Source organism: Aotus nancymaae, unplaced genomic scaffold, assembly GCF_030222135.1.
Source record: "Aotus nancymaae isolate 86718 unplaced genomic scaffold, 86718_ANA_hifiasm-v0.15.2.pri h1tg000009l, whole genome shotgun sequence".
In the NCBI taxonomy this organism is placed as follows: Eukaryota; Metazoa; Chordata; class Mammalia; order Primates; family Aotidae; genus Aotus; species Aotus nancymaae.
Window position 1 is genome coordinate 5,282,102 of NW_026988420.1, and position 25,635 is coordinate 5,307,736.

The 25,635-nt window shown below is 36.9% G+C and overlaps 1 pseudogene; it reads right to left on the reverse strand.

Annotated features, from left to right (window-relative positions):
• Positions 1–2,050: 2,050 nt before the first annotated feature.
• On the reverse strand, positions 2,051–3,389 carry LOC105710335 (keratin, type I cytoskeletal 18-like; annotated as a pseudogene).
• Between the last annotated feature and the right edge of the window lie 22,246 nt (positions 3,390–25,635).

The window sequence follows — 25,635 nt, forward strand, 5'->3', positions numbered from 1 at the left end:
AATAAGATTTTTAAAAGCAATAATAATAAAAAAGAAAGATCAAAAATCAATAATCTAAGCTTCTACCTTAGAAAATTATAGAAAGAAGAAATAATTTACACCTGAAACAACTATAAAAAATAATAAAAATTAGAGCAGAAAGTTGTATTATAGAATATCTATAAAGGAAATCCCAAATAATTAACAACAACCAAAACACCCTCCTAGAACTAACAGAAAATTACAGCAAGGTTGCAGGATGTGGGTTGATAGACAAATGTCAGTTGCTTTCTTATATACCAGGAATGGACAATTAAAACTTGAAATTAGAAACGTAACACAATTTATATTAGCACAAGAAAACGCTTTGATCTAAGCTTAACCAAATATGTACAAAATCTTTAAGAGGAAAGCCACAAAATTCTGATGAAAGAAAAAATTCTGATAAAAAAGATCTAAATAAATAGAGAACAATTCCATGGTTCATAGATATGAAGGCACAGTTTTGTCAAGATGTTAGTTCATAATTTGATGTATAAATTCATCACGGTCCCAGTCAAAATACTAGCAAGTTACTTCGTGCAAATCAACAAACTACTAGAAAGCTGTAGTAATCAAGACAATCTATTACAGGTGAGATAATAGACAAATAAGCCAATGGAATGGAATAGTGCCCAGAAGTAGACCCATATAAATATAGTCAATTGATCTTTTGTCAAAAAGCAAATCAATTTAACAGAGAAAATCTTTTTCAAAATGAAAACATTATTCAAATGTTTCTTAGAGGTTTCAGGTATTTATGAAAACATTTGATTAAAAAGGAGAAAAAAGATGGTTCTAAAATGCAACCCACTAAGATACAATGTAACAACTGTAAAACGCTTAAATATTTAATGAAAATACATGTTGCAAGGTGTTTGGATCAAGCTGGTATATTTCCTTTTCCTAAACAGATTAATTTTCAAATGATATTTCTCAATTCAGAATTATAGTTCCTGTGCATTGAAATCACAAGATACAGGTGAAACCTGGAAGGAACTTATTCAGTTCTTGCCAAATAGCAGATAAATTGGTAAAACTATATTATAGTGGACCCAGTTGCAAGTTGTCAGAGATGGTATGATATTCCTTGAGCTATATCAGTGTTCAAACCTGGTTATTAGTCTTTACATAACTATAAATTAAACTTTCAAAGTAAGTCTTGAACTTTTGTACTTTGACATCATTAAAACTACTCTGAATGCCATTCTTCCAAGATAGAAGGAAGATATTGAATTTAAAAAATTACTTTATCCTGGGGCTTTCTTTGAAGGAGAAGAGCAACAATTACCCTACATTTTAGTAAACACAGGCACTTATTTATTTTAAAAATACTCCCAACTAAAACTATACAACTTGGGATCAGTTGGCCACAATGAAACCTAAATAACATGGAGGGCTTACCTTGTATATTCAAATAATGCTGCAGACCTGTGGTCATACTGATGACTAGGGGCCAGAAACCAATGGAGAAGGACATTGGCAAATTAGTTAAAGGCTTCAGAAAAAAAAGCATGCTACAATTTGTAACAACCTACAGATAATACATTTGCAAACTTAAAAACCTGAAAACTTTTATTTGAACAGTGGACTAAAGGAAATGTAATGTTACATTTTCTTAAAATACAAGATGCCTTTGTAGTTTATTATCTAGAGGTCTTTGTGATATGTAGTGAATATCAGCTAAACATGATCTATTCAGCCCCAAATGTAGGAGCTGAGGAAATGGTAGTTCTCACTGTTGCTTACCCATTTAAATCAGTAGGGCAAGGGCTAAAAAGAGGATTCTGAGGATTCCTAGTAACACGCATGCCCTGAGTTAATGACACGTGTTTCACTGCAAAGTCAAATTATATTTACTGTGGTAAGAGTATATCTCAGACAGAATTTGAGTTCACCGGAGTTCAGAGTTGTTTTCTAGCTGCTGCCTTTTCTACCCTGTGGCCAAACACCCAGCACTCTTTTTTTTTTTTAAACCTCTGAACTTTTTATTGGCCTCCTGCTCCCCAAAGGGTCCCCTGCTTCTGCTGGCCTAATGTCTCAGAACTTTGATGTCGTCGGTACCACAAAACATCACTTTGCCATCCACTGTCCGGCGGGTGGTGGTCGTTTGGATGGTTTGCATGGAGTTGCTGCTGTCCAGGGCATCACCAAGACTGAAGTCCTCGCCATCTTCCAGCAGGCGGCGGTAGGTGGCGATCTCAGCCTCCAGCGTGACCCTGATGTTCAGCAGAGCCTCGTACTCCTGGGCCTGGCGCTGTCCCTCTGCCCGGGTCTGTGCCAGCTCTGACTCCAGGTGCAGCAGGATCCCGTTGAGCTGCTCCATCTGCAGGGCGTAGCGGGCCTCCACCTCCCTCAGGCTGTTCTCCAAGCTGATCTTCGTATTTCTCATGGAGTCCAGGTCGATCTCCAAGGACTGGACTGTACGTCTCAGCTTTGTGAGTGTCATCTCAGCAGCTTCAACCTCAGTGGACCGTGTGGTGACCACTATGGTGCTCTCCTCAATCAGCTGAGTCCAGTACTCGTCCAGCTCCTCTCGGTTCTTCCGAGCCAGCTCGTCATACTGAGCTCGGATTTCTGCCATGATCTGGGTGAGGTCCTGAGATTTGGGGGCATCTACCTCCACGGTCAACCCAGAGCTGGCAATCTGGGCTTGTAGGCCGTTTACTTCCTCTTCGCGGTTCTTCTTCATGAAGAGCAGTTCCTCCTTGAGAGCCTCGATCTCTGTCTCCAGCTGCAGCCGAGTGACATTGGTGTCATAGATGACCTTGCGGAGCCCATGGATGTCGCTCTCCACAGACTGGCGCATGGCCAGCTCTGTCTCATACTTGACTCTAAATTAGTCGTCAGCAGCAAGACGGGCATTGTCAATCTGCAGAACGATGCGGGCATTGTCCACAGTATTTGCGAAGATCTGAGCCCTCAGGTCCTCGATGGTCTTGAAGTAATGTTCCCCGTCTCTGACCTGGGGTCCCTTCTCCAGGTGCTCCTGGATTTTGCTCTCCAGCTTCCGGTTCTCGGTCTCCAGGCTCCTCACTTTGTCCAGGCAGGAGGCCAGGCAGGAGGCCAGGCCGTCGTTCAGGATTTGCATGGTCTCCTTCTCGTTCTGGATGCCTCCCATTCCTGTCAGACCCCTGGCCATCCCCGCGGCCAGGCCCCCGACCCCCATGCCGCTCCGGAAGCTGCTGCAGTGCGACACGGAGATGCGGGAACCAGAGCCCCCGGCGCCTGCATAGACGCTGGTCGCGCTGCTGACCGGCCGGGCGCTGTAGCTGGGCACCCGGACGGAGCCCACGGACCGGTAGTTGGTGGAGAAGGTGGAGCGAGTGGTGAAGCTCATGCTGCCCGGGGAGGAGAGCGAGAGGACAGGACTCAGGCTCTGCCGACCACCACCCAGCACTCTTATTTACTTATTTGGGGAATATGTATTGTATACGGTTTAGCAGGAGTGTGTGGAATTAGAGATGGTACCCATCTCCCAGGCTCAGTTTCTTAGGCACTATAACAAATTTCCAAAACATGAGTGTGTAAAATCAAATTTAGAAAAAAAATGGCTAATACAGGAAATTTTGTGTTAGGTGTTCTTGATCACAATTATTAAAAATCAAAGTTACATGTTCCAAAGGCATCATGTTGGGTAGTATGAAGTAGTAGCTAACATTGTTCTTCCCATCTGCATTAGCATACATCCATTACACATATGGCAAAATGCATTATGTATCCGTTACTGCACCTTCACTAGCTTCATGTGGCTTCATTCTCAAAGCAGGATTTCGTATGATAGTTGATTTTTAAAATTCTTTCTAACTGTGTCTATTATTCTTTGAGTCACAGATAACATATTGTTCCAAGACAATGTGGGCCATGTTTTTTTCTCTGGGAGAAGGCTTATTTTCTGTATGTTCAATTTGTTCACAATCTAGATGTTGATTCTTATATATTGATATTTTTTAAAAATCCTATTCTTAAACAAAGCCAGACCTTTTATAGATTTTGAAGACCAGTCTTGCTGAAAATACCTTGATGTTACCATCTAGTAGTCAGTAACTTTGTTTAGGAACAATTGCCATATTTTCATATAAAATTTCAATTGCCCAATGAATCAAAAAAATTTAATGCATTATTCTTAATATCATTGTATACAAAAACATTAAGAGTGCCAGTATTAGTGAGCAACATAGATCACATGAACAATATAAGGACATCTTTAGGTGCGTCGTAGGCAAAAAACATTTATTCATAGTTGGATACTCATTGGAATCAAGGCCAATGGCTTAGTGTTAAACTGAAGAAACAGTTAAAGACCATACAAGAAAATCTACACATTCATTCCTGAATATCATATCTAAAATTTAAGATGCTAAAGTAGGGCTTTTTCTAATATATTTTAGTTCTTTGGGAATAGAGCACCCTTTTTGAACTTTGAAGTCTTTAGTTTAAATTTCTCATGTCTCCTTTGAGATGCGTTTTTAGAAATACATTATTCAACAAAGTGCAGCACTTATTTAACTGGCAACCAGAATAATATCTCTCAGATTAAAAGACATATAAAATATAGTGATATTTTAGGCCGGGCTCAGTGGCTCATGCCTGTAATCCCAGCATATTGGGAGGTCAAGGTGGGGGTTCACCTAAGGTTAGGAGTTCAAGACCAGACTGACCAACATAGTGAAACTCCATCTCTACTGAAAATACAAAAAAATTAACCGAGTGTGGTGGTGTGTGCCTGTAGTCTCAGCTACTCAGGAGGCTGAGACAGGAGAAATGCTTGAACCCAGGAGGTGGAGGTGGCAGTGAGCTGAGACTGCACTCCAGCCTGAGCAGCAGAGTGAGACTCCATCTCAAAAAAAAAAAAAAAGATGGTATTTTTATACTTTTATCTGATGTCTTTCCATTATAATTTTCCAATTACCAATTAAAAATGTGTTTATCCCACATAGTAGGTATGCACTTTGTGGCTTGTTCAAGTATGAGTTACTAAAATTAGCCCTATTCTCATATTATTTTTGAACTAATAGAATAGGGAATTCAATCAGCACCAATAAACGTCTGCAAATACAACTACAAACATATGAGGATGGGAAGAAGCATGCTATAGAATTGGAAGGATTTTTTTTTTTTTTTTTTTGAGAAGATGGATCTACACATTTCAGTAGAGCAGAAGAATGCTGGGAAGTGAGTGGATTAGGTAAAGACTTGGAGACTTCGATGGGATGATAAAAATCAAGTTTCATTAAAGTTGGATGCTCAATTGGGAGTAGAAAGAGTGAACTAGCAGTGAAATGCTGAAGACTGTTGTTAACAAAATTACATATGATGAGGAAGATGAAAGATGACAGAGACATGAATAGGGGCATTATTAAGTAACAACTGGAAAAAGAACTTTAGCAGTGCTAAATTCTGTCAAATCTTCTTTCTGTTTCTGTTTCACAGACTATTTACTTTGGCTTTGCTGCATTTGCTCTGATTAGATTCTTTGCAGTTCCTGCATCAGCTGTCTCAGTAGCCTTTCAAATGGCCGCTCTTCCAAAATTTTCCCTTGCTTCAATCTATTTTATAGGGCTATGAGATTAATCTTCCAAAACAATATTCACAGTGTTAATTTTCTCCTACAAAAACTCCAGTGGTTCCCTAAGACAGACTATGTATCCCTAAAATCTAAAACCTTTACTCAAAAACTCAAGTGCTCTCCATTTGTATCCTAGTTTCCCATGTTTTAATATCCTCAACACCTTTACTGAAATGTGTTGCTTTACCCTGCTATTCTTTCCACTTAGAATAATAACGCTTAATATTAAATGCTTACATGAAGAACATATTTATTCATTCATTTAAGGTATATTTGCTTAACACAGTGCAGTTGATTCTTCTTTGAGATTCTGTAAAAGTTTACCTTCCTCTGTGATGTCTTCTCCATCATTCTACTCAGAAACAATCCTTTCAGTAACAGAGTTTGAATGGGTTATATTCTGCTTGTCGTATGGAATTGCCACCTACTTTTCTAGGTAATACTGGACGTTCCACAAGAACAGAGATGATGCATTGTTCAAATTTGCATCCCCCACAATGCGTTGCATAACACTTTGCTAAAATATGTGTTAACTGAAGTAATTAAATAAATACTTTTTCTAATGTAAGTTTTCCATAGAGGAACAGCACTGACTAACTGAAAGATTGAGAGAACAGGGGATAAAGAAAAGTCCAGTCAAAATTAGAGATCTGTAACATCAAAAACAAAATTTTCCCCATTACAATTTCATCTTTAGCAGCTCTAAGTTGTTTTTTATTTTTATTGTTTTAATTTACAAATAATAATTGTGTGTGTTTGTGGGGTAAATGTGATGTTTTGATCTATTTATAATTGTAGAAAAATTCAACTAATTAAATATCCATCACATCACCAAATTATTATGGTTCTGTGGTGAGAACATCAATATTTTATTACTTAAAAATATTTGAAATATATAATACATTATTATTAACTATTATCTATTAACTTCGGTTAATAGATAATAGTTAATATATAATACATTATTATTAACTATTATCTATTAACTTCAGTCACCCTGAAGTGTAATAGATCAGTAAAAGTTATTCAATCAATTTAATGGAAACTTTGTACCCTATGATTGACGTTTTCCCTTTTGTAATCTTTTCCCCTCCTTCTAGCCTCTGGTAATCACCTTTCTACTCTGTTTCTATGAAATCACCTTTTTACAATTCCACATATGACTGAGATCTTACAGTATTTGTCTTTTTGTGCATTTCACTTAAGATACTGTTTTCCAGTTCTATGAATGTTGCCATGAATGACAGCATTTGCCTGTTTTTAAACACTGGTAGTATTCCATTGTGTATATATACCACATTATCTTTTCATCTGTTGATGAACACATAGATTGCTTCCTTATCTTGGCTATTGTGAAAGATACTGAAGTGAACATGAGAGTGCAGACATCTCTTTGACACGCCAATTTCAATTATTTTGGATATATACCTAGAAATGGTATTACTGGATCATATGATAATTACATTTTTAGCTTTTTGAAGAACTTCTATTTTCCAAAATGGCTATACTAATTTACATGACTACCAGCAGTGTATAAATGTTCCTTTTTCTCCACATCCTTGCTAACACTTTTTGTCACTCATCTTCCCGATAATAGCCGTTCACCATAATCAAGAGAAATTTATCCCAAGAATGCAAGAATGGCTCAACATACAGAAGTCAATAAATGTGATACATCAAATTAACAAAATGAAAGACAAAAACCACATGATAATCTTAATAACTATAAAAAGAGAATTTAACAAAATTCAACATTCATTCATGATAAATATTTTTGCAAAATAGGAATAGATAGAATATACCTCAACACAAAAGGCCGTGTATGACAAGCCCACAGCTGTCACCATAGTGGTGAAAATTGAAAGCTTTTCCTATAAAGATCAGGAACAAGATAAGAATGCCCATTCTTACCACTTCTATTCAACATAGAACTAGAAGTTCTATCAAGAGCAATTAGGTAAGAAAAAGAAATGAAAGACATTTCAGGTTACAAAATCAATGTATAAAAATGTAGCATTTCCATACATTAACAACAAACTACCTGATACAGAAATTAAGAAAATAATACCATTTAAAATAGTATCAAAAAGTAAAATACTTAAGAGTAAATTTAACCAAGGAGGTGAAAAATCTGTAGACTGAAAATTATAAAATATTGAAAGTAATTGAATAAGACACAAACAAATGGAAAGATATCCTGTGCTCATGGATTAGCATAATTGATATTGTTAAAATAGCCATACTACCCAAAGGAATCTACAGATTCAATGAAATCCATATCAAAATTCCAATGTCATTTTTCACAGAAACAGAAAAAAAAAATCCTAAAATTGATATGAAACCAGAAAAGATCTCAATTAGCCAAAGGAATCTTGAGCAAAAAGAACAAAGTTGGAGACTTCCCAATTGTAAAGTGTATCATAAAGCTATTGTAATAAAAACTGCATGATACTGGCATAAAAACAGACACATCAGGCTGGGTGTGGTGGCTCATACCTATAATTCTAGCACTTTGGGAGGCTGAGGTGGTTGGATCACCTGAGGTCAGGAGTTCAAGACCAGCCTGACCAACATGGAGAAACCCCATCTCTACTAAAAATACAAAATTAACCAGACCTGGAGGTGGGGGGCATACCTGTAGTCCCAGCTACTCAGGAGGCTGAGGCAGGGGAATCACTTGAACCCAGGAGGTGGAAGTTGCAGTGAGCTGAGAATGCCCCATTGTACTCCAGCCTGGGCAACAAGAGTGAAATTCCATCTCAAAAACACCACCACCACCACCAACAACAACAACACCAACAACACCAACAACAATAACAATGACAAAACAGACACATGAACCAATGGAACAGGATGGAAAGCCCAGAAATAAACTTAAGTATTATGGTTAATTGATTGTTGACAAAGGTGTAACAACTCTACTTTGAAAACATACTTTTTTTTTCAATGACTGAGAAAAAAATTTAAATACTAACTTGTTAATAATTTTTGTCTATTTTTATTATTTTCCTAGAATTTGTTTTTGAAACATAGTAATATGTTGTTACAATTCACCAACAGTACTTGAATTTTAATTTTTTTTCTTTAGCAAAATTTTCTATCAGAAAAAAAGATTTTTAGAACACTATAATGTATCAATATGTATTCCAACCATGAAACCTTTTTTGCTCTGTTACTTTTGTTCTAGGATTCATGATTGGTGGACTTGACTTAAGATCAAAGAGTAAAAGAAAAATCATGTAAATCCCTCCACAAGCAATATCATATCCAGACTAACCTGTTGTTTTGGTTCCTTCACAAACTTTTAAAACAATCAAACTCATGATGTGGTTTGGAATGAAAAATTGTGTAAATGTGCATTCCAGGGAAAATTCTGATGCAGACTTATTTGTCCTTGCTCAATTATTTTTGTTTATTTATTGTCCTATTAATTTATAAAATTCTCAGAAACTATGTGTAATAAAATCTAATTTTAGAGTAACATGTTATTATGGAAAATACAGTAAACCAAAACTGAAATGTTCGCAGATTCCAAGAAGATTATACTTCATGTTATTCATACACTTAACTCTTTATTTTTTGTATGATAGTAATTTTTGTACATGAATAGCTCATCTGTTTGTCAATTATCTGTTTCAAAAATTTGAATTTCCTTTATGGAAAGGAACTTTACAAAAAAAATTTTTTTGTATCTCTCACAGATACTAATGATGTGCCTTGCATACAGTGAGAAAGGTCAATACCTATTGTTTAGCATGTAGGTTAAGGTGTGATGCAAATAATGTCTTTTACAAGTGGGTAGTTACAAACTACACTGTTGATAAGACTGGCTGGACGCAAAAGAAAATTTATAAAATTTCTGTTTACTCCCTTACTCCACCAGTGTGTAATAGAATCTGCATTACAGGATTTCTCTCAAGAGACACTGGAGAGATAATGAAGGGAGAGTAGTAGAGGAGGTGGAGTCTACTCTAAAAGTTTTACTAAGAGTGGGTCCTGACGAGCCACTCTTGGAGAGGGGAATTAATTTGAGGGATATGAATGGCAAAAGCCCAGAGACAATGGAAAAGAATTCAAAGAGAAAGCAGAAGCAGAGAGATTTACAAGAGCTGCTTGTGGAATTGGAGCGCATGCCCTGCAATTGTTTCTATTGTCTGGAGCATTTGGTACCTTTGTGGGTCACGTGGTATAAGCCTGAGGGTCAGGATGGACTCTCCTACTGAACACTAGAATAATGGCCACATTCACTATCAGAGTTTTGCAGGTAAGTTGATTCTCTAGTTTAGCAGGCAGATGCCAGTGAATAAAATTTGAAGAATACTGCTAATGGAAGAATGGAAATTATCACAGGGTTTCTTCAATTGTTCTAAATAAGCTAAATACAGTGACAGAACATATAATGAGATGAGGACAGAGCTTTTTATGATTGGCACTACATGAAATTTTTCTCCCTTTACCACCAGAGCTGGGCCAAAGTTTAAAGTATATTAAATCATCAGGGCAAAAAACAATTTTTGGGCTATATGTTTTTCTATAATGTTTACTGAAGTTTCTTAAGGATGATTCAATGAATATTCCTTTACACTTACCTGTCTACTTTTAAACTCCTTTCATCCTTAAATGTGTTGGCAGCATAAGCTGCTATGTCTTTTGATCCTCACAAATATATTCAAATTCTCTGTGCCTCACTTAATTTCTAAAATGGGGATGGTAATAATACTTGATCCAAAGTATTGTTTTGAGGGTGTTGTCAAATAAATTAACATCTGTAAAAACACTTAAAATAATGCTTAACATGTAAAACACCCTTGATATATTTCAGATTTTATTATAAATGCAAATTTAAAATTTAAATTTTTTTGTTTCTTATTATTAATTTTATTTTTAAGTATATGAGAAAGTCATGGATAGATGCTCAATGTAAAAAATTCTGACATTACAAATAAAACACATGCCATGCCCTCTTGACCACCAGTCCTTTTCTTGTAACCATTATCAGTAGACTATATAATTTTCTATATAGGTTTCACTATACATAGTGTGTGTGTATATATATACACACACACACTCACATATATATACAATAAGTAGTACATATACTATATATAATTTTCTATATAGGTTTCACTATACTAGTGTGTGTGTATATACACACACACTCACATATATATACAATATGTGGTACATATACTATATATAATTTTTAGTACATAGTAGATATAATTTTCAAAATTAGCAGAAAGATACAGAACAAAAAAACTTGAACATGTAATGATACAAAAATTTAATAAATAACTTGCTAAGGAAATAAACACTAATATATAATATTTAATGTATTTTTACAGGCATATCATATTTTATGTCAGATTGAGTCTACCATATTCATTTTTTGACTCAAAAAATTGGATCGAGATTTTAAAAAAATTTATTTATCATACTTTAAGTTCTGGGGTACATGTGCAGATGGTTCAGGTTTGTTACATAGGTATACATGTGCCATGGGTGGTTTGCTGCATCTATCACCCCATCATCTACATTAGGTATTTCTCCTAATGCTATCCCTCCCCAATCCTCACACCCCCTGCTATTCCTCCCCTAACTGCCCACCTGCCAGGCCCCAGAGTGTGATATTCCCCTCCCGTGTCCATGTGTTTTCATTGTTCAACACCCACTTATGAGTGACAATGTGTGGTATCTGGTTTTCTGTTCTTGTGTCAGATTGCTGAGAATGATGGTTTCCAGATTCATCCATGTCCCTGCAAAGGACATGAACTCATCCTTTTTTATGGGTGCATAGTATTCCATGATGTATATGCACCACATTTTCTTTATTCAGTCTCTCATTAAGGGGCATTTGGGTTGGTTCCAAGTCTTTGCTATTGTGAACAGTGCCACAATAAACATATGTGTGTGTGTATCTTTATAATAGAATTATTTATAATCCTTTGGCTATATACCCAGCAATGGGATTGCTGGGTCAAATGATATTTCTATTTCTAGATTCTTGAGGAATCGCCATGCTGTCTTCCACAATGGTTAAATTAATTTGCACTCCCCCCAACAGTGTAAAAGCATTCCTATTTCTCCACATCCTCTCCAGTATCTGCTGTCTCTGGATTTTTTAATAATCGCCATTCTAACTGGCCTGAGAGGTGTGAGATGGTATCTCAATGTGGTTTTGATTTGCATTTCTCTAATGACCAGTGATGATGAGCTTTTTTTCATATTTGTTGGCTGCATAAATGTCTTTTGAAAAGTATCTGTTCATATCCTTTGCCCACTTTTTGATGGGGTTCTTTGTTTTTTTTTTTTTTCTTGTAAATTTGTTTAAGTTCTCTGTAAATTCTGGATATTAGCCCTTTGTCAGATGGGTAGATTGCAAAAAATTTGTCCCATTCTGTTGGTTGCTGGTTCACACTAATGATAGTTTCTTTAGTTGTGCAGAAGCTCTGAAGTTTAATTAGATCCTATGTGTCTATTTTGGCTTTCGTTGCCATTGCTTTTGGTGTTTTAGTCATGAAGTCCTTGCCCCAGCCTATGTCCTAGATGGTATTGCCTGGGTTTTCTTCTAGAGTTTTTATGGTGTTAGGTCTCATGTTTAAATTTTTAATCCATCTGGAGTTAATTTTTGTATAAAGCGTGAGGAAGGAATCCTGTTTCAACTTTCTGCATATGGCTAGCCAGTTTTCCCAACACCATTTATCAAATAGAGAATCCTTTCCCCATTGCTTGTTTTTGTCAGGTTTGCCAAAGATCAGATGGTTGTAGTTGTGTGGTATTCTTTCTGAGGCCTCTGTTCTGTTCCATTGGTCTATATCTCTGTTTTGGAACTAGTACTGTGCTGTTTTGATTACAGGAGCCTTGTAATATAGTTTGAAGTCAAGTAGAGTGATGCCTCCAGTTTGCTTTTGTTTTTGCCTTGGATTGTCTTGGCTATGTGGGTTCTTTTTTTGTTCCATATAAAGCTTAAGATTTTTTTTTCCAATTCTGTGAAGAAAGTCATTGGTAGCTTGAAGGTGATAGCATTGAATCCATAAATTACTTGGGGCAGTATGGCCATTTTCACGATATTGATTCTTCCTAATCCTGAGCGTGGAATGTTTTTCCATCTGTTTGTGTCCTCACTTATTTCCTTGAGCAGTGGTTTGTAGTTCCCTGGAAGAGGTCCTTCACATCCTTTGTTAGTTGTATTCTGCCTTCATTTCATTATGTATCCAGTAGTCATTCAGGAGCAGGTTGTTTAGTTTCCATGTATTTGTGTGGTTTTGAGTGAGTTTCTTAATCTTGAGTTCTAATTTGATTGCACTGTGGTCTGAGATATTGCTTTATGATTTCTGTTCTTTTGCATTTGCTGAGGAGTGTTTTACTTCCACTTTTCTGGTCAATTTTAGAGTAAATCCGATGTGGTGCTGAGAAGAATGTATATTCTGTGGATTCGGGGTCGAGAGTTCTGTAGATGTCTATTAGGTCCGTTTGGTCCGGGTCTGAGTTCAAGACCTGGATATCTTTGTTCATTTTCTGTCTCATTGATCTGTCTAATATTGATGGTGGGGTGTTAAAGTCTCCCACTATTATTGTGTGGGAGTCTAAGTCTCTTTGTAGGTCATTAAGAACTTGCTTTATGTATATGGGTGCTCCTGTATTGGGTGCATATGTATTTAGGATAGTTAGCTCTTCTTGTTGCATTGATCACTTTTCCATCACTTAATGCCTTTCTTTGTCTCTTTTGATCTTTGTTCATTTAAAATCTGTTTTATCAGAGACTAGGACTGTAGCCTCTGCTTTTTTTTTTTCTCTTCGTTTGCTTTGTAAATCTTCCTTCATCTCTTTATTTTGAGTCTATGTGTGTCTTTGTATGTGAGATGGGTCCCCTGAATACAGCACACTGATGGATCTTTCCTTTTTATTCAATTTGCCAGTCTGTGTCTTTTGATTGGGGCATTTATGCCATTTACATTTAAGGTTAATATTGTTATGTGTGAATTTGATGCTGCCATTTTGACACTAGCTGATTGTTTTGCCCATTAGTTGACACAGTTTCTTCATAGTGCTGATGATCTTTACCATTTGGTATGTTTTTGCAGTGGCTGGTACTGGTTGTTCCTTTCCATGTTTAGTGCTTCCTTCAGGAGCTCTTGTAAGGCAGGCCTGATAGTGATGAAATCTCTCAGCAATTTCCTGTCCGTAAAGGATTTTATTTCTCCTTCACTGATGAAGCTTAGTTTGGCTGGATATGAAATTCTGGGTTCAAAGTTCTTTAACATATTGAATATTGGCCCCCACTCTCTTCTGGCTTGTAGGGTTTCTGCTGAGAGATCCACTGTACCACACTTTATTCATCCATACACCCACTGGAAGATATGTTGGTTGCTTCCAAACTTTGGCAATGATGAATAAAGTTGCCATAAACATCCATGTGCAAGTTTTTATGTGGACATAAATATTCAACTCATTTGAGTAAAATTCAGAAAGCACAATTGCTGGATTGTAGGGTTAAGAATATGTTTAATTTTATATGAAACTGACAAATTGTCTCCCACACAATTTTGCTCCACATCCTCACCAGCATTTCAGTGTTGTCAGTGTTCTGGATTTTGGCCATTCTGATTGGTGTGTAGTGGCATCTCATTGTTATTTTCATTTGCCATTTCTTAAAGACATATGATGTTGAGCATGTTTTCATATGTGCCTTTGTGTTTTGTATATCTCTGGTCAGTTATCTGTTCTTATCTTTTGCCCCATTTTTAATAGCTTGTTTATTTTCTTGTTAAATTTTAAGATTTCTTTGCATATTATAGATAATAGTCCTCTTTACATGTCTTTTATAAATATTTCTCATTCTCTTGACATTTTTGCACAGAAGTTCTTAATTTTAATGAAGTCAAGCTTATCAATTATTTCTTTTGTGGATCGTGCTTTCAGTGTTTTACCTAAAAAAAAATCATTGCTAAACCCAAGGTCATCTAGATTTTCTTCTGTATTACCTTCCAAGAGTTTAATAATTTTGCTTGTACATTTAGGTCTATGATCCATGTTAAATTAATTTTTTTAAAGAGTGTAAGGACTATGCTTAGACTCTTTATTTTTTTGTCAATGTCCTATTTTTGTTTTGCTGTTTTAAATAATTACACCTTTCAAATTCGGGGGTACATATGTAGGTTGGTTCAACACCATTTGCTGAAAAGACCATCTTTTCTCCATTATATTGCCTTTGCTTCTTTGTTGAAGATCAGTTTGGTAATTTTATATTAATCTATTTCTGGAGTGTCTATTTTTTTTTCATCGATCATTTTTCCATTATTCTGCCAATACCACACCATCCTGATTATTATACCTTTATAGCAATTTTAAAGTCAGGTAGTGTCAATCTCTCAATTTTGTTTTTCTCCCTAAGATAGTATTGGCTATTCTGGGTATTTTGCTCCTCCATATTATGTTTTAAATGAGGGAGTAAGTCTCTTTTTTGAAGGAATCTTTAAGGATCATACCAATACAGCCATGGAAATTACACTTAAGATGCATGAGAAATTAAAAGACTCATCATACTCACAGATCTTGGAGAGGGTGGCATGGCAGCAGGGGACTGTATGTGAGGAGTGCCAGGGGAGCAAGCTCAGCCAGGAAGGTAGAGAACCAAAAAGGAGAAAGTATCTGTGAGTCAGTGCCTTTCTTAGGGACCAGAGGGAACACACAAGCAAAAGACATGAGGGGATTTCACTGATGGATTTCAGTGACATTAGGTCACAGACAGGGAAGGGCAAGAAGGGCAACCTTTGGCAAGGACCACTCTTGTTAACTGACGCAGCTGGTTGCCTGGGCAGGGTGTTCACAGCCTACTTTAGGGAAAATATAAACTTTCAAAAATTTTTAATACACATGTTTTGATGGTTAATACTGAGTGTCAACTTGATTGGATTGAAGAATGCAAAGCATTTCCTGGGTGTGTTTGTGAGGGTGTTGCTAAAGGAGATTAACATCTGAGTCAGTGGACTGGGAAAGGCAGACCTGGACTGGGAAAGGCAGACCCACCCTCAATCTGGGTAGACACTGTCTAATCAGCTGCCAGTACAGCTGGAATAAAAACAGACAGAAAAACAAGTAAAGACTTGACTGGCTTAGCCTCCCAGCCTACATCTTTCTCTCATGCTGGGTGCTTCCTGCCCTCAAACATGGGACTCCAGGTTCTTCAGCTTTGGGACTCGGACTGGCTTGCTTGCTCTTCAGCTTGCAGATGGCCTAACGGGGAACCTTGTGATCACGTGAGTTAATATTCCTTAATAAATTTCTTTTTATATGTACATCTATCCTATTAGTTCTGTCCCTCGAGAGAACTCTGACTAATACATACATAAATTTTATAATAAGTTTGTCAGTACCCACAAAACAACTTGCTGAGATTTCGAATGGAATTATAAGTCTATAATCAAGTTGGGAAGAACTGACATCTTTACAACACTGATTCTTACTATCCATGAATATAAAATATCCCTCCATTTATTTGGTTGTTCTTTGATTTCTTTGATAATTTGTATAATTTTTCTCATACAGATCTTGTATGCATTTTGTTAGATTTATATTTAAGTATTTTATTTTCGGGGTGCTAATTTAAATGGTATTGTATTTTTAATTTCAAATTTCACTTGTTCATTCATGGCGTATAGGAAAATGATTGATTTTTGGATATTAACCTTGTATCCTACAACCTTGCAATAATTGTTAATTGGTCCCAGGAGATTTTTTTTTAAGTCTTTCAGGTTTTCTACATAAATAATCATGTTATTTGTGAGTAAAGACAGTTTTAGTTTTTCCTTCTCAGGATCTATATCTATTATTTCATTTTCTTGCCTTATTGCAATATCTAAGGACTTCCAGTATAATGTTGAAAAGAAGTAATGAGAAAGAACAGTCTTGTCTTATTTCTAACCTTGGAAGGAAAGCTACTTCTAGTTTATTATCATTAAATATAATGTTTGCTCTAGGTATATTGTAAATATTTGCCTTAGTCCATTTTGTGATCCTACAACAGAATGCCACAGACTGAGTAATCTATAAAAAAAATAAATTTGTTTCTCACAGATCTAGAGGCTGAAGAGTCAAAGACCAAGGTGCTGGCAGGTTTGGTATCTGTTGAGAGTCTGGTGTCCATGTTCAAGATAGTGCCTTAAGTGCTACATCCTCCAGAGGATAGGGATGCTGTCATACATGTGGCAGAAGAACAGAAGGGGAAGACACGAAATCCACTCCTGAAAGCCTTTTTAAAAGGCGTTAAACTCAGCTGTGAGGGCAGATCTCTCATGGTCTAATCACTTCTTAAAGGCCCCATTTTCCAATACCATTACATTGGCAATCAAATTGCAGCATAAGTTTTGCAAGGGACAGACATTTAAATCATAGCAATGTCCTTTATCCAGTTGAAGAACTTCCCCTTCATTCTTCGTCTGCTGAGAGATTTTATGATGTATGGATTCCAGTTGGTCAAATATTACATTAATATGATCATATGACTTTTATTCTTTAGCTTGTTGATACAATGAATCACATTAATCAATTTTCAAATATTTAATCTGTTTTTCATACCTGGGTATAAATCCCACTTGGTCATGGTGTGTAATTATTTTTATATTTTGTTAAATTTAATTTGTTAATATTTTGTTGGGGATTTTTGCACTATGTTTCTGAGAGATACTGGTCCATAGTTTTATTTCTTGTAAAGTGTTGATCTGGCTTTGGTATTAGGATGATAATGACTTTAATATAATGAGTTAGAAAGTATGCTCTCTGCTTCTGTATTCTGGAAGAAATTAAATTGGTATAATTTCTCATTAACTGTTTAGGAGAATTCACCAGTGAATCTATCTGGACCTGCTGCTTCCTGTTTTGGAAAGTTATTATTGATTCAACTTCTTTAATACAGATGGATCTCTTCAGTAGGTTTGGCATATTGTGTCTCATAATGAATTGATCCATTTGATGTAGGTTATCAAATTTGTGGGCATAAAATTGTTTCTAGTATTCCTTGATTATATTTTATTGTCCATTGAATTTGTAATAGTGCCCATCTTTCATATCTGATATTAGTATTTTGTGTTTCTACCCTCCCATTTTTTTCTAAGTTAGCCTGGCTAAAGCCTTAATGATTTTAATGATCTTTTCTAAGAACCAGATTTTGGTATTTCTGCCTACATAATAGTGAGTTCTAGAACATGGAGAGTTTGATTAAAAGCAAAAATTCTGAGAAATAATTCTGGAAATGTCAGGTGGAGTTGACTTGATCTTAAATGTCTACCCAAGGTATTGGATTGAATTCTGTACTAAGGAGGGCAATGTTTTAATCAGACCATGACTTTGGAAAGATTAACCTGGCAGGGCCTATAATACCAGTAGAAGGCAAGCTTAAAGTCTTTGAAACTAGGCTGGAGGTTACTGCATTGTTCTGGTGAGAGACAAAGGGGTCTTAACCCACAGTGCATTTCCTGGCTCTTTCTTGGATGTGGGATAAAATCCTGACCACAGCCTACATGTGGCTTTGCCTCCCTCTCCAGCTTCAGCTATGCTATTTCTATGCCACACTCTGTACTGCAGCCCCAAGAGCCCATCAGTTCTTTGATGCTCCTCGGTCCTCTCCATCTGATGGAGTCACACATGCGTGTCCTCTTCTTGCCATATTTATATCTCTGTGGCACATCTGGAAGGTGCCCACAGCCTTATTTCTCAGACCAATGCCACTTCCTCATTATTGGTCCAATTTACAAGTGAGGAAACCAAGGCCTAGGGAGGCTTACTCAAGGACACACAACCAATAAGTGAATAGCTGGGTTTTGTACCCAGGAAGTCTATTTACAGAGCTCACATAGTGTGGCTACTTCCTGGACATTTTGGATTGCCATTTGAACCAGGCATCTGCCAGGAACAAAGAATGCTCTCAGCTCCAGCCACCTCTCTACTGTTACAGTCAATCTTCTTTGTGTATCTTCTCTAGCTTTCTGCCTCTTCTGATTGAGGAAATCCTACTGCTCTTTTTGAACACAATTTTAGGTGGAGTTAGGCAGAACATGTTATCATTTATGTCTCCACTGAGTGATACCTTCTAACACTAATGCTGACATGAGCACAGCCCTGTGAGTACTAAAGTTTCAGCTAAAAACTGACATTGAGTATACTCTCAATGCACATTGAGACTGATATATTAAATGCCGATTATACAGAAGAGGAAACTGAACTAATTTAAGGTCACATATTTGATACTTTGACTTTTTAAATGTTGCCATAAGTTTTTTTTCAATGCTTTATTTTCCCCTTCTAATCTATCATCTTCTTCTGTATGTCTTTATCTTATCTTTCTCTGACTTGATAATTTTATTCCATCCTGTGGATCAGGAATCAGAATCTACATAGACATCATTTTCCTTTACCATCTTAAAATTAAAACACAAATTCATTAAGTAGGCAAATGTTCTAAATGATAACAAGCAGCCATTTTCATTTCTAACAAGAGACATGCCTATTTCCTTCTGATTAGGCTTGCTTATTTCTTCTATAGAAGCTTTTAAATCTGAACCACCCTTGACTGGAAGCCAGTGCAGTAGACAAGCATTTCCTGTGAGCGTTGGAAGAACTCAGACATTTTCATTTTTGTGCCTATGAGCCTTGCTTTTCCTCCAAGTCCATGCAGGCTGCTTCAGAGGAAAATGTTTTAATAAGTATATGCCTTATATTTGTTTATTCTAAATGATGTGATTTTTTAAAAAAAATCTTGTTTGTATACATTTATGGAGTCAAAGTGCAATTTTGTTACATGGATATACTGCACAGTGATGAAGCCAGAGCTTTTAGTGTGCACATCACTGAACTAACATACTTTGTACTTCTTAAGTAATTCTCATCCCTTACTCTCTGCCATCTCCCTACCCTTCTGAGTGTCTACTGTCTATCATTCCACACTCTTATTTCCATGTGTACACATCATTTAGCTCCCATTTACAAGTGAGAATATTGAATATTTGTCTTTCTGTTTCTGAGTTGTCTCACTTAAGATAATGGCCTCTGATTCCATCTATGTTGCTGAAGAAGACATAATTTTAATCTTTTTCATGACTGAATAGTATCCTGGTGTGTGTGTGTGTGTGTGTGTGTGTGTGTGTATATATAAAATTTTGTTTGTCTAATCATTGATTGATGGACACTTAGGTTGATTCCATATCTTTGTTATTGTGAATCATGCTGCGATAAACATGCAAGTGCAGGTATGTTTTTGATCCGATTTTTTTCCTTTGGATTGATACCCAATAGTGGGATTGCTAGATCAAATAATTATTCTATCTTTAGTTCTTTGAGAAATCTCCATATTGTTTTCCACAGAAGTTGAACTGATTTGCATTCCTCCTCACAGTGTGTAAGAGTTTCCTTTAACCCATGTCCTCACTAGCATCTGTTTTTTATCTTTTCAATAACAGCCTTTCTCACTGGAGTAAGATGATGTCTCATTGTGATTTTAATTTTCATTTATCTCATGGTTAGTGATGATGAACATTTTATCATATGCTTTTTGGGCATTCTGTCTTCTTTTGAAAAGTGTTTATTCATGTCCTTTGCCTACTTTTCTTGGGAATATTTAATGTTTTTGTTGTTGTTGAGTTGTTTGAGTTCCTTGTAAATTCTAGATATTAGTCCCCTGTCAGGTGCACAGTTTACAAATATTTTTTTTTCCATTCTGCACATTGCCTGTTAACTCTGTTGATTGTTTCTTTCTCTGTACCAAAGACCTTTCATATAATTAAATCCCATTTGCAATGTTCTTTAATAAAGGATTTCCTAAACTGAAGAAAGAAATTTGTCTGTTCCTGATCCAGTTCAAGCCCCTCGACTTGAGTGTTAGGGAGGTCAAAGCCATCCGGTTAGTAAATTCCTGAGCCAAAAGTAAACTGGGATCTACTTCCTGTTGCTCATTGATGTCCTGAATCCAAAAAGGGAGAGGATATTCTACTAACAAGTTTCCTTCTGATTCTTTTCAATCTCTCCTTGGGGGATTGAATCCATATACTGATGATAAAACCAAAGGAAGTTAGCAAATACAGCAACCTGAAATCAATGGGAAGAGAGCAGGAAAAGGTGAATTCATCCTCTCAGAAGGTTTAAGTGTGCTGTTTAGACAGGTTTGCACTCACCATAGCCGTGGCTGTGGTCATCCGACCTTTCAACGGCATCTCTGAAAGTAGTCTGACACTGAGTTGTCAAGAATTTTGGCTTCTATCTTCTCTTATCTTCAAAGGCATTTGTACTAAGAATTTCCACCCCAAATTTTGGAATCCTTGTAAATATCTCATCTATTTCCGCCCTCTGCTTTGGTAACTTGGAATATATTTGTGCCAGTAACAATCTCACAAAATATCAAGAGGTAAAGCAGGAGATTATTTTCTGTCCAAACTCTGTTTGTTGGAAAGCAGTTTGCTCCCTCTGAAAGTAACCATGACTAATGGAATGCCCTGATAAAAGCTGTCCTCCTGGGAATACTTCAGAAGGATCACAGCCTTTAAAACCATAAAACCTGTCTGGCTGAGAGATATGCAGACATGGTGTTATTTCTATTTGCTCATGACCAGAATTGGACTAGTCACTCCTTTTGAAATGAAGTTCATCAGTGTTTAAAACCTAACATTTTCACTTAAATGTCAAAAGTGTAAATTTTTTTTTGGTTCCAAAACGTTTAGGGATTGCAGGCAGAAATGTGATAAAGGTTTGAAAGCAGGAAAACATAACAAACATCATCAACAACAGAGGAAATTATGAAGCATTTGCTTATGGCACTACCTGTTTTGACCTCAGAGGTGGAAAAAGTCTAATTTTTCCCTAATGATCAGTAGTCATTTGTATTTTATTTTATTTATGTTATTTTATTTTATTTTTTGAGACAGAGTCTTCCTCTGTCACCCAGGCTGGGGAGCAGTGGCATTATCTTGCCTCACTGCAACCTTGCAACCTCTGCTCTCTGGGCTCAAACTATTCTCCTGCCTCAGCCTCCCAAGTAAGGGACTATAGGTGCATGCCACCACACCTGTCTAATTTTTATATTTTTAGTAGAGGTGGGGTTTTATCATATTGGTCAGGCTAGACTTGAACTCCTGACCTCGAGCCATCCTCCCGCCTCGACCTTCTAAAGTGCTGGGATTACAGATGTGAGCCACTGCACCCAGCCTATCTTCTATAATAATAATCTTTGGGTAATGTATGGTCCCTTCAGCTTGTTATATTTGTTTTAATCTTCCTTTATTTCTTATGGTGTTACAATAAATAAGATGCAAATGTAATTCAAAGGATTTTTAAAAGTCTCATCTCTTTGCTCTCCAGGGTGCAAACATCCAAACAAGTCAAAGCTCACGTTTTTAATGCATGTGCTTACAAAGCATCTATAGCTACTATTTAGCAAAAACAGTTTTTATTCAACAACATACTTGATATTTTTCCAGGTGAAGTTTTTAGGTAAAATGAATATAAAGCTTCAACCCACTCACCTAGAAAACGGAATTCTTGTCTCTATACATAATGGTTGGGTGGGTTATGCCTGGCACATAGTAGACTCTCAAATTCATAAGTTTTTTCGTTGTCATTATGGAGGAAAATAGTGCAGTCCAAGTGTAATGATTAACTGCCTCAGTTCTGCTATTCCTTGTGAATGTGGTTATATTTTGTAGAAAATAGGTACAACTTGTATTCCATGGAATCTATCTATTCAGATCCGTCCTTAAGCCATGCTTTGTCTTCTACTTACCCTATCATATAAAATCTTATATACTGAATAAAAGTACGCACAAGGTGATGAATCCTTATTGCAAACTTCCACACTAGCTCCCCTTTGTTAAGAGATGTCTAAAAGCTTTCTTTCTGCAGTAGGCACCAGAAGATTAAAACCTCAGTCACTGAAGGAATACTTAAGGCATCATGGCTTGAAGGCTCTGTGATTGTCTAATTCATCAATACATGCCTGCCATCTTTCCTAGGGTTGTATTTTTCTTTTTGTACATTTAAGTCTTTTATCCAGAATTACATAGTAACACTATACAAAGAATGATGTATGCTCACTTTTTCAAATATAGTTGGATTTCCAAAACAGAAACAGAAATAGCTGGAGTTCCAAAGTAGAAATCTATCCACATTGCTGTCTACCTAGACTTTTTTCTCTTTCATGTAAGTCTTGTTTTTGCATGTTTTCCCTTTCCTCATGCCTGGACTGTGGCTCATATAATTCTTCATCTAATGTAGTGTACCAAGGGAGAGGCAGGGGGGGAAATTACTGATTATAAATATCCCGAAAGCATACTGCTTTAGAAAAATGTAGGTTCTCCATATGTGGATATAGAAATCTTCTGCATAGGTTAAAAATAAAAAAATTCAGCCCTCTGCTCTGCTGGCCCTAAGTCCTGGCAAGAACATGTTGGTGTCTCTGGGAACTGCTGAGGCTGAAGGAAGGATCTGTTACCAGCTCGGCTCCCTCTCCCACTGACCCCATGCCGGCAGACAAGTCCCTTGAACAGATTGTGCCAGTCTGATGCCAGGTAATTGCCTTTCAATTTCTGTTCCTGCAGATCCCCTGCTTCCTGTGGGATTGCAGGCTGCACACATTCCTGCTCAAAGCTCAAGAGCACAGCGCCGGGACGTCGGGAAACCTTCCACCATTCGCAACCCTGCCGTGTCAACTTCCAGCAAGCTCAAGCTGCAGTTTACCCCGGTTCAAGACAGCTTAAACAAAGGATTGAACAGAATGATGTTGACTGTTTCACAATGAAAACTAATATTTTTAGCTTAATCCACATGCCAGTTCTGGATCATTTGCAACACTTCTCACAATTATTGATGTTCTTCCCAGCGTCCATTTCATGCTCAGCTGGGCTTCTAGATGATTTTTAAGTTTTGTGTTACTTTGCTCTATTTGGTTTTGTTCCCTTGAAAAGAAGACAGTTTGATTTCTGGAACAAACATACTGCTATGCAAATAGACCCAGAATAACAGAGCCACTCAAACAACCCATTTTTGCCTCTTCCCTCAGACTTCCAATTTGACTCCTCTCCAATGAAAAGGAATTGACAAAGACTGCTAGTGGGGGTCACAGGAGTTCCAGAGGGGCTGCTAGGGAGCCAGCTGTGCAATGTTGATGCAGGGAACAAGTTGGCACGTGCTGTTTTATGTCACGGAAGAGTGACAACCACCAAGGTGACTTTCTATTGAGCCACTTGTCAACCCATAAGGAGTGAAGAGCACAGGGCATCCCTTCCCTGAAGCCAGCATCTCAAAACCCATGTGCAAGAGTCCAGTTATGTTATTCCAGGAGATGAGAAGACAAGTTGAGGCTACAAGGCATGTTTCAGTGGGCTCACCTATGCAGGATAGCTTGAGCACAGTGCAGATCTTCAGAGCATACAGCTCAATGGAAGAAGGTACGAGCTGCTCCTGTGTGTACTGAAGATGGGAGAAAGGTAGGAACAGAGCATCAAGAGAAGTGCCATTCCCCAAACTCTGTTCTGGGGTGACAGCAGTGGCTGTCCTAGTGTCTGAGGCTGTGCCATTCTCCTTTTGCTACTGTGTTCCTCCTCCAACACTCCAGCACAAAGAGTAATTCCCTGCTTCTAAGCCATGGTTTCCCATGAGGTTGAACCCAGAGGTGCCCCCTAGGGGGACACTAGGATTGGGTCATCAGGAGTGAGTTCCCAAGGCTCTGCGGACTGGGTGCTTTCAAACCACAGCCAGGCACTGCTGCTGATATGAACACAGACACAAGGCCATCACCTCTAAGAATCATTTTATACAGTTATTAAATCAAATTTACAATATGTAAACAAAATTATACACCATAACCAATTGGAATTTGTTACAGGTATGCAAGACTGATTCAACCATTTGAAAACTCAGTTAATACAATTCAACATATCAACAGGCTAGGAAGAAAAACAACATGATCATATCAATACCTGCAGAAAAAAAAATTTGACAAAATTTAACATCAATTCATGTTAAAAACTTTCAGTAAACGAATGATAGAGGGAAGCTTCCTCAACCAGATTATAAATATCTATTTTTTAAAAACCCTACAGCTAACATCATATTTAATGGCAGGAAAATCGATGATTTACCCCTAAGATTAGTAACAAGGCAAAAATGTCTCCTCTCTGTACTCCTACTCAACATAATATTTGAAGTTCTTTTAATGCAGTAAGACAAGAAAAGGGAAATGAAAGTATACAGATTGGAAAGTAAAAAAATTAAATAAAATTGTCTTTGCAGATTAAAAAAAAAAAAAAGAATCATTTTATACCAGCCAAATGACCTCGTGGCTTTGCCTGGCAGTGGCTCATGTGAAAGGGGCCTCTTAAGAGGGGCTCTGAGGACCAACTTGTGAATATCAATTATTTGTGTTTTTCTCATATGTCTTTCTCTGCCTTCAGGTTCAAGTAGAGATTAGCCAGTGCTTTAGGACCTACAGAGTTTCTAATTTGTTCCCAAATGCTGAAAACATAAGTGAGCTTAGAGATCTTCAGGACAAAAAAAAAAAAAAAAGACTTTCTAAACGTGTTGTTCTTTACTTTCTTTCTAATCAAAAAGTTATGAATCATAGGAATGAGTTAATGTTTCAAAGATGTTTATTGCTTTTTTGGGGGGAGGTTTATGATGAAATGCTGACCCATAGTGCTTTCATAGGAGGAAGTACAGAAACAGGTTCCTGTAGAGGATGACAGCCTTGAGCATTTAATTTTCACCAGCAGAATATAACGAGGTGTAAAGGATTCAGTTTATGTCTGTCACTTCCCTCTAGACTTTTGTTTGTCCTTGGTGACCTGTGGATTAATTAAAACACAGCACCAACATCTTTGGCCTTTATGTATACATGGATTATAAACCAAGCTCTTGCATGTATCATCATTCTGAATAATTAAAAACATACACATGTATGCTTTCTACATATTAAGTTTTCTATTTTTGTGAAGTATGTATATAAAATTAAAGAAAGATAAAATTAAGGTTTCTAATGTGTCATAAAAACAGGAACTTATAGCTCACTT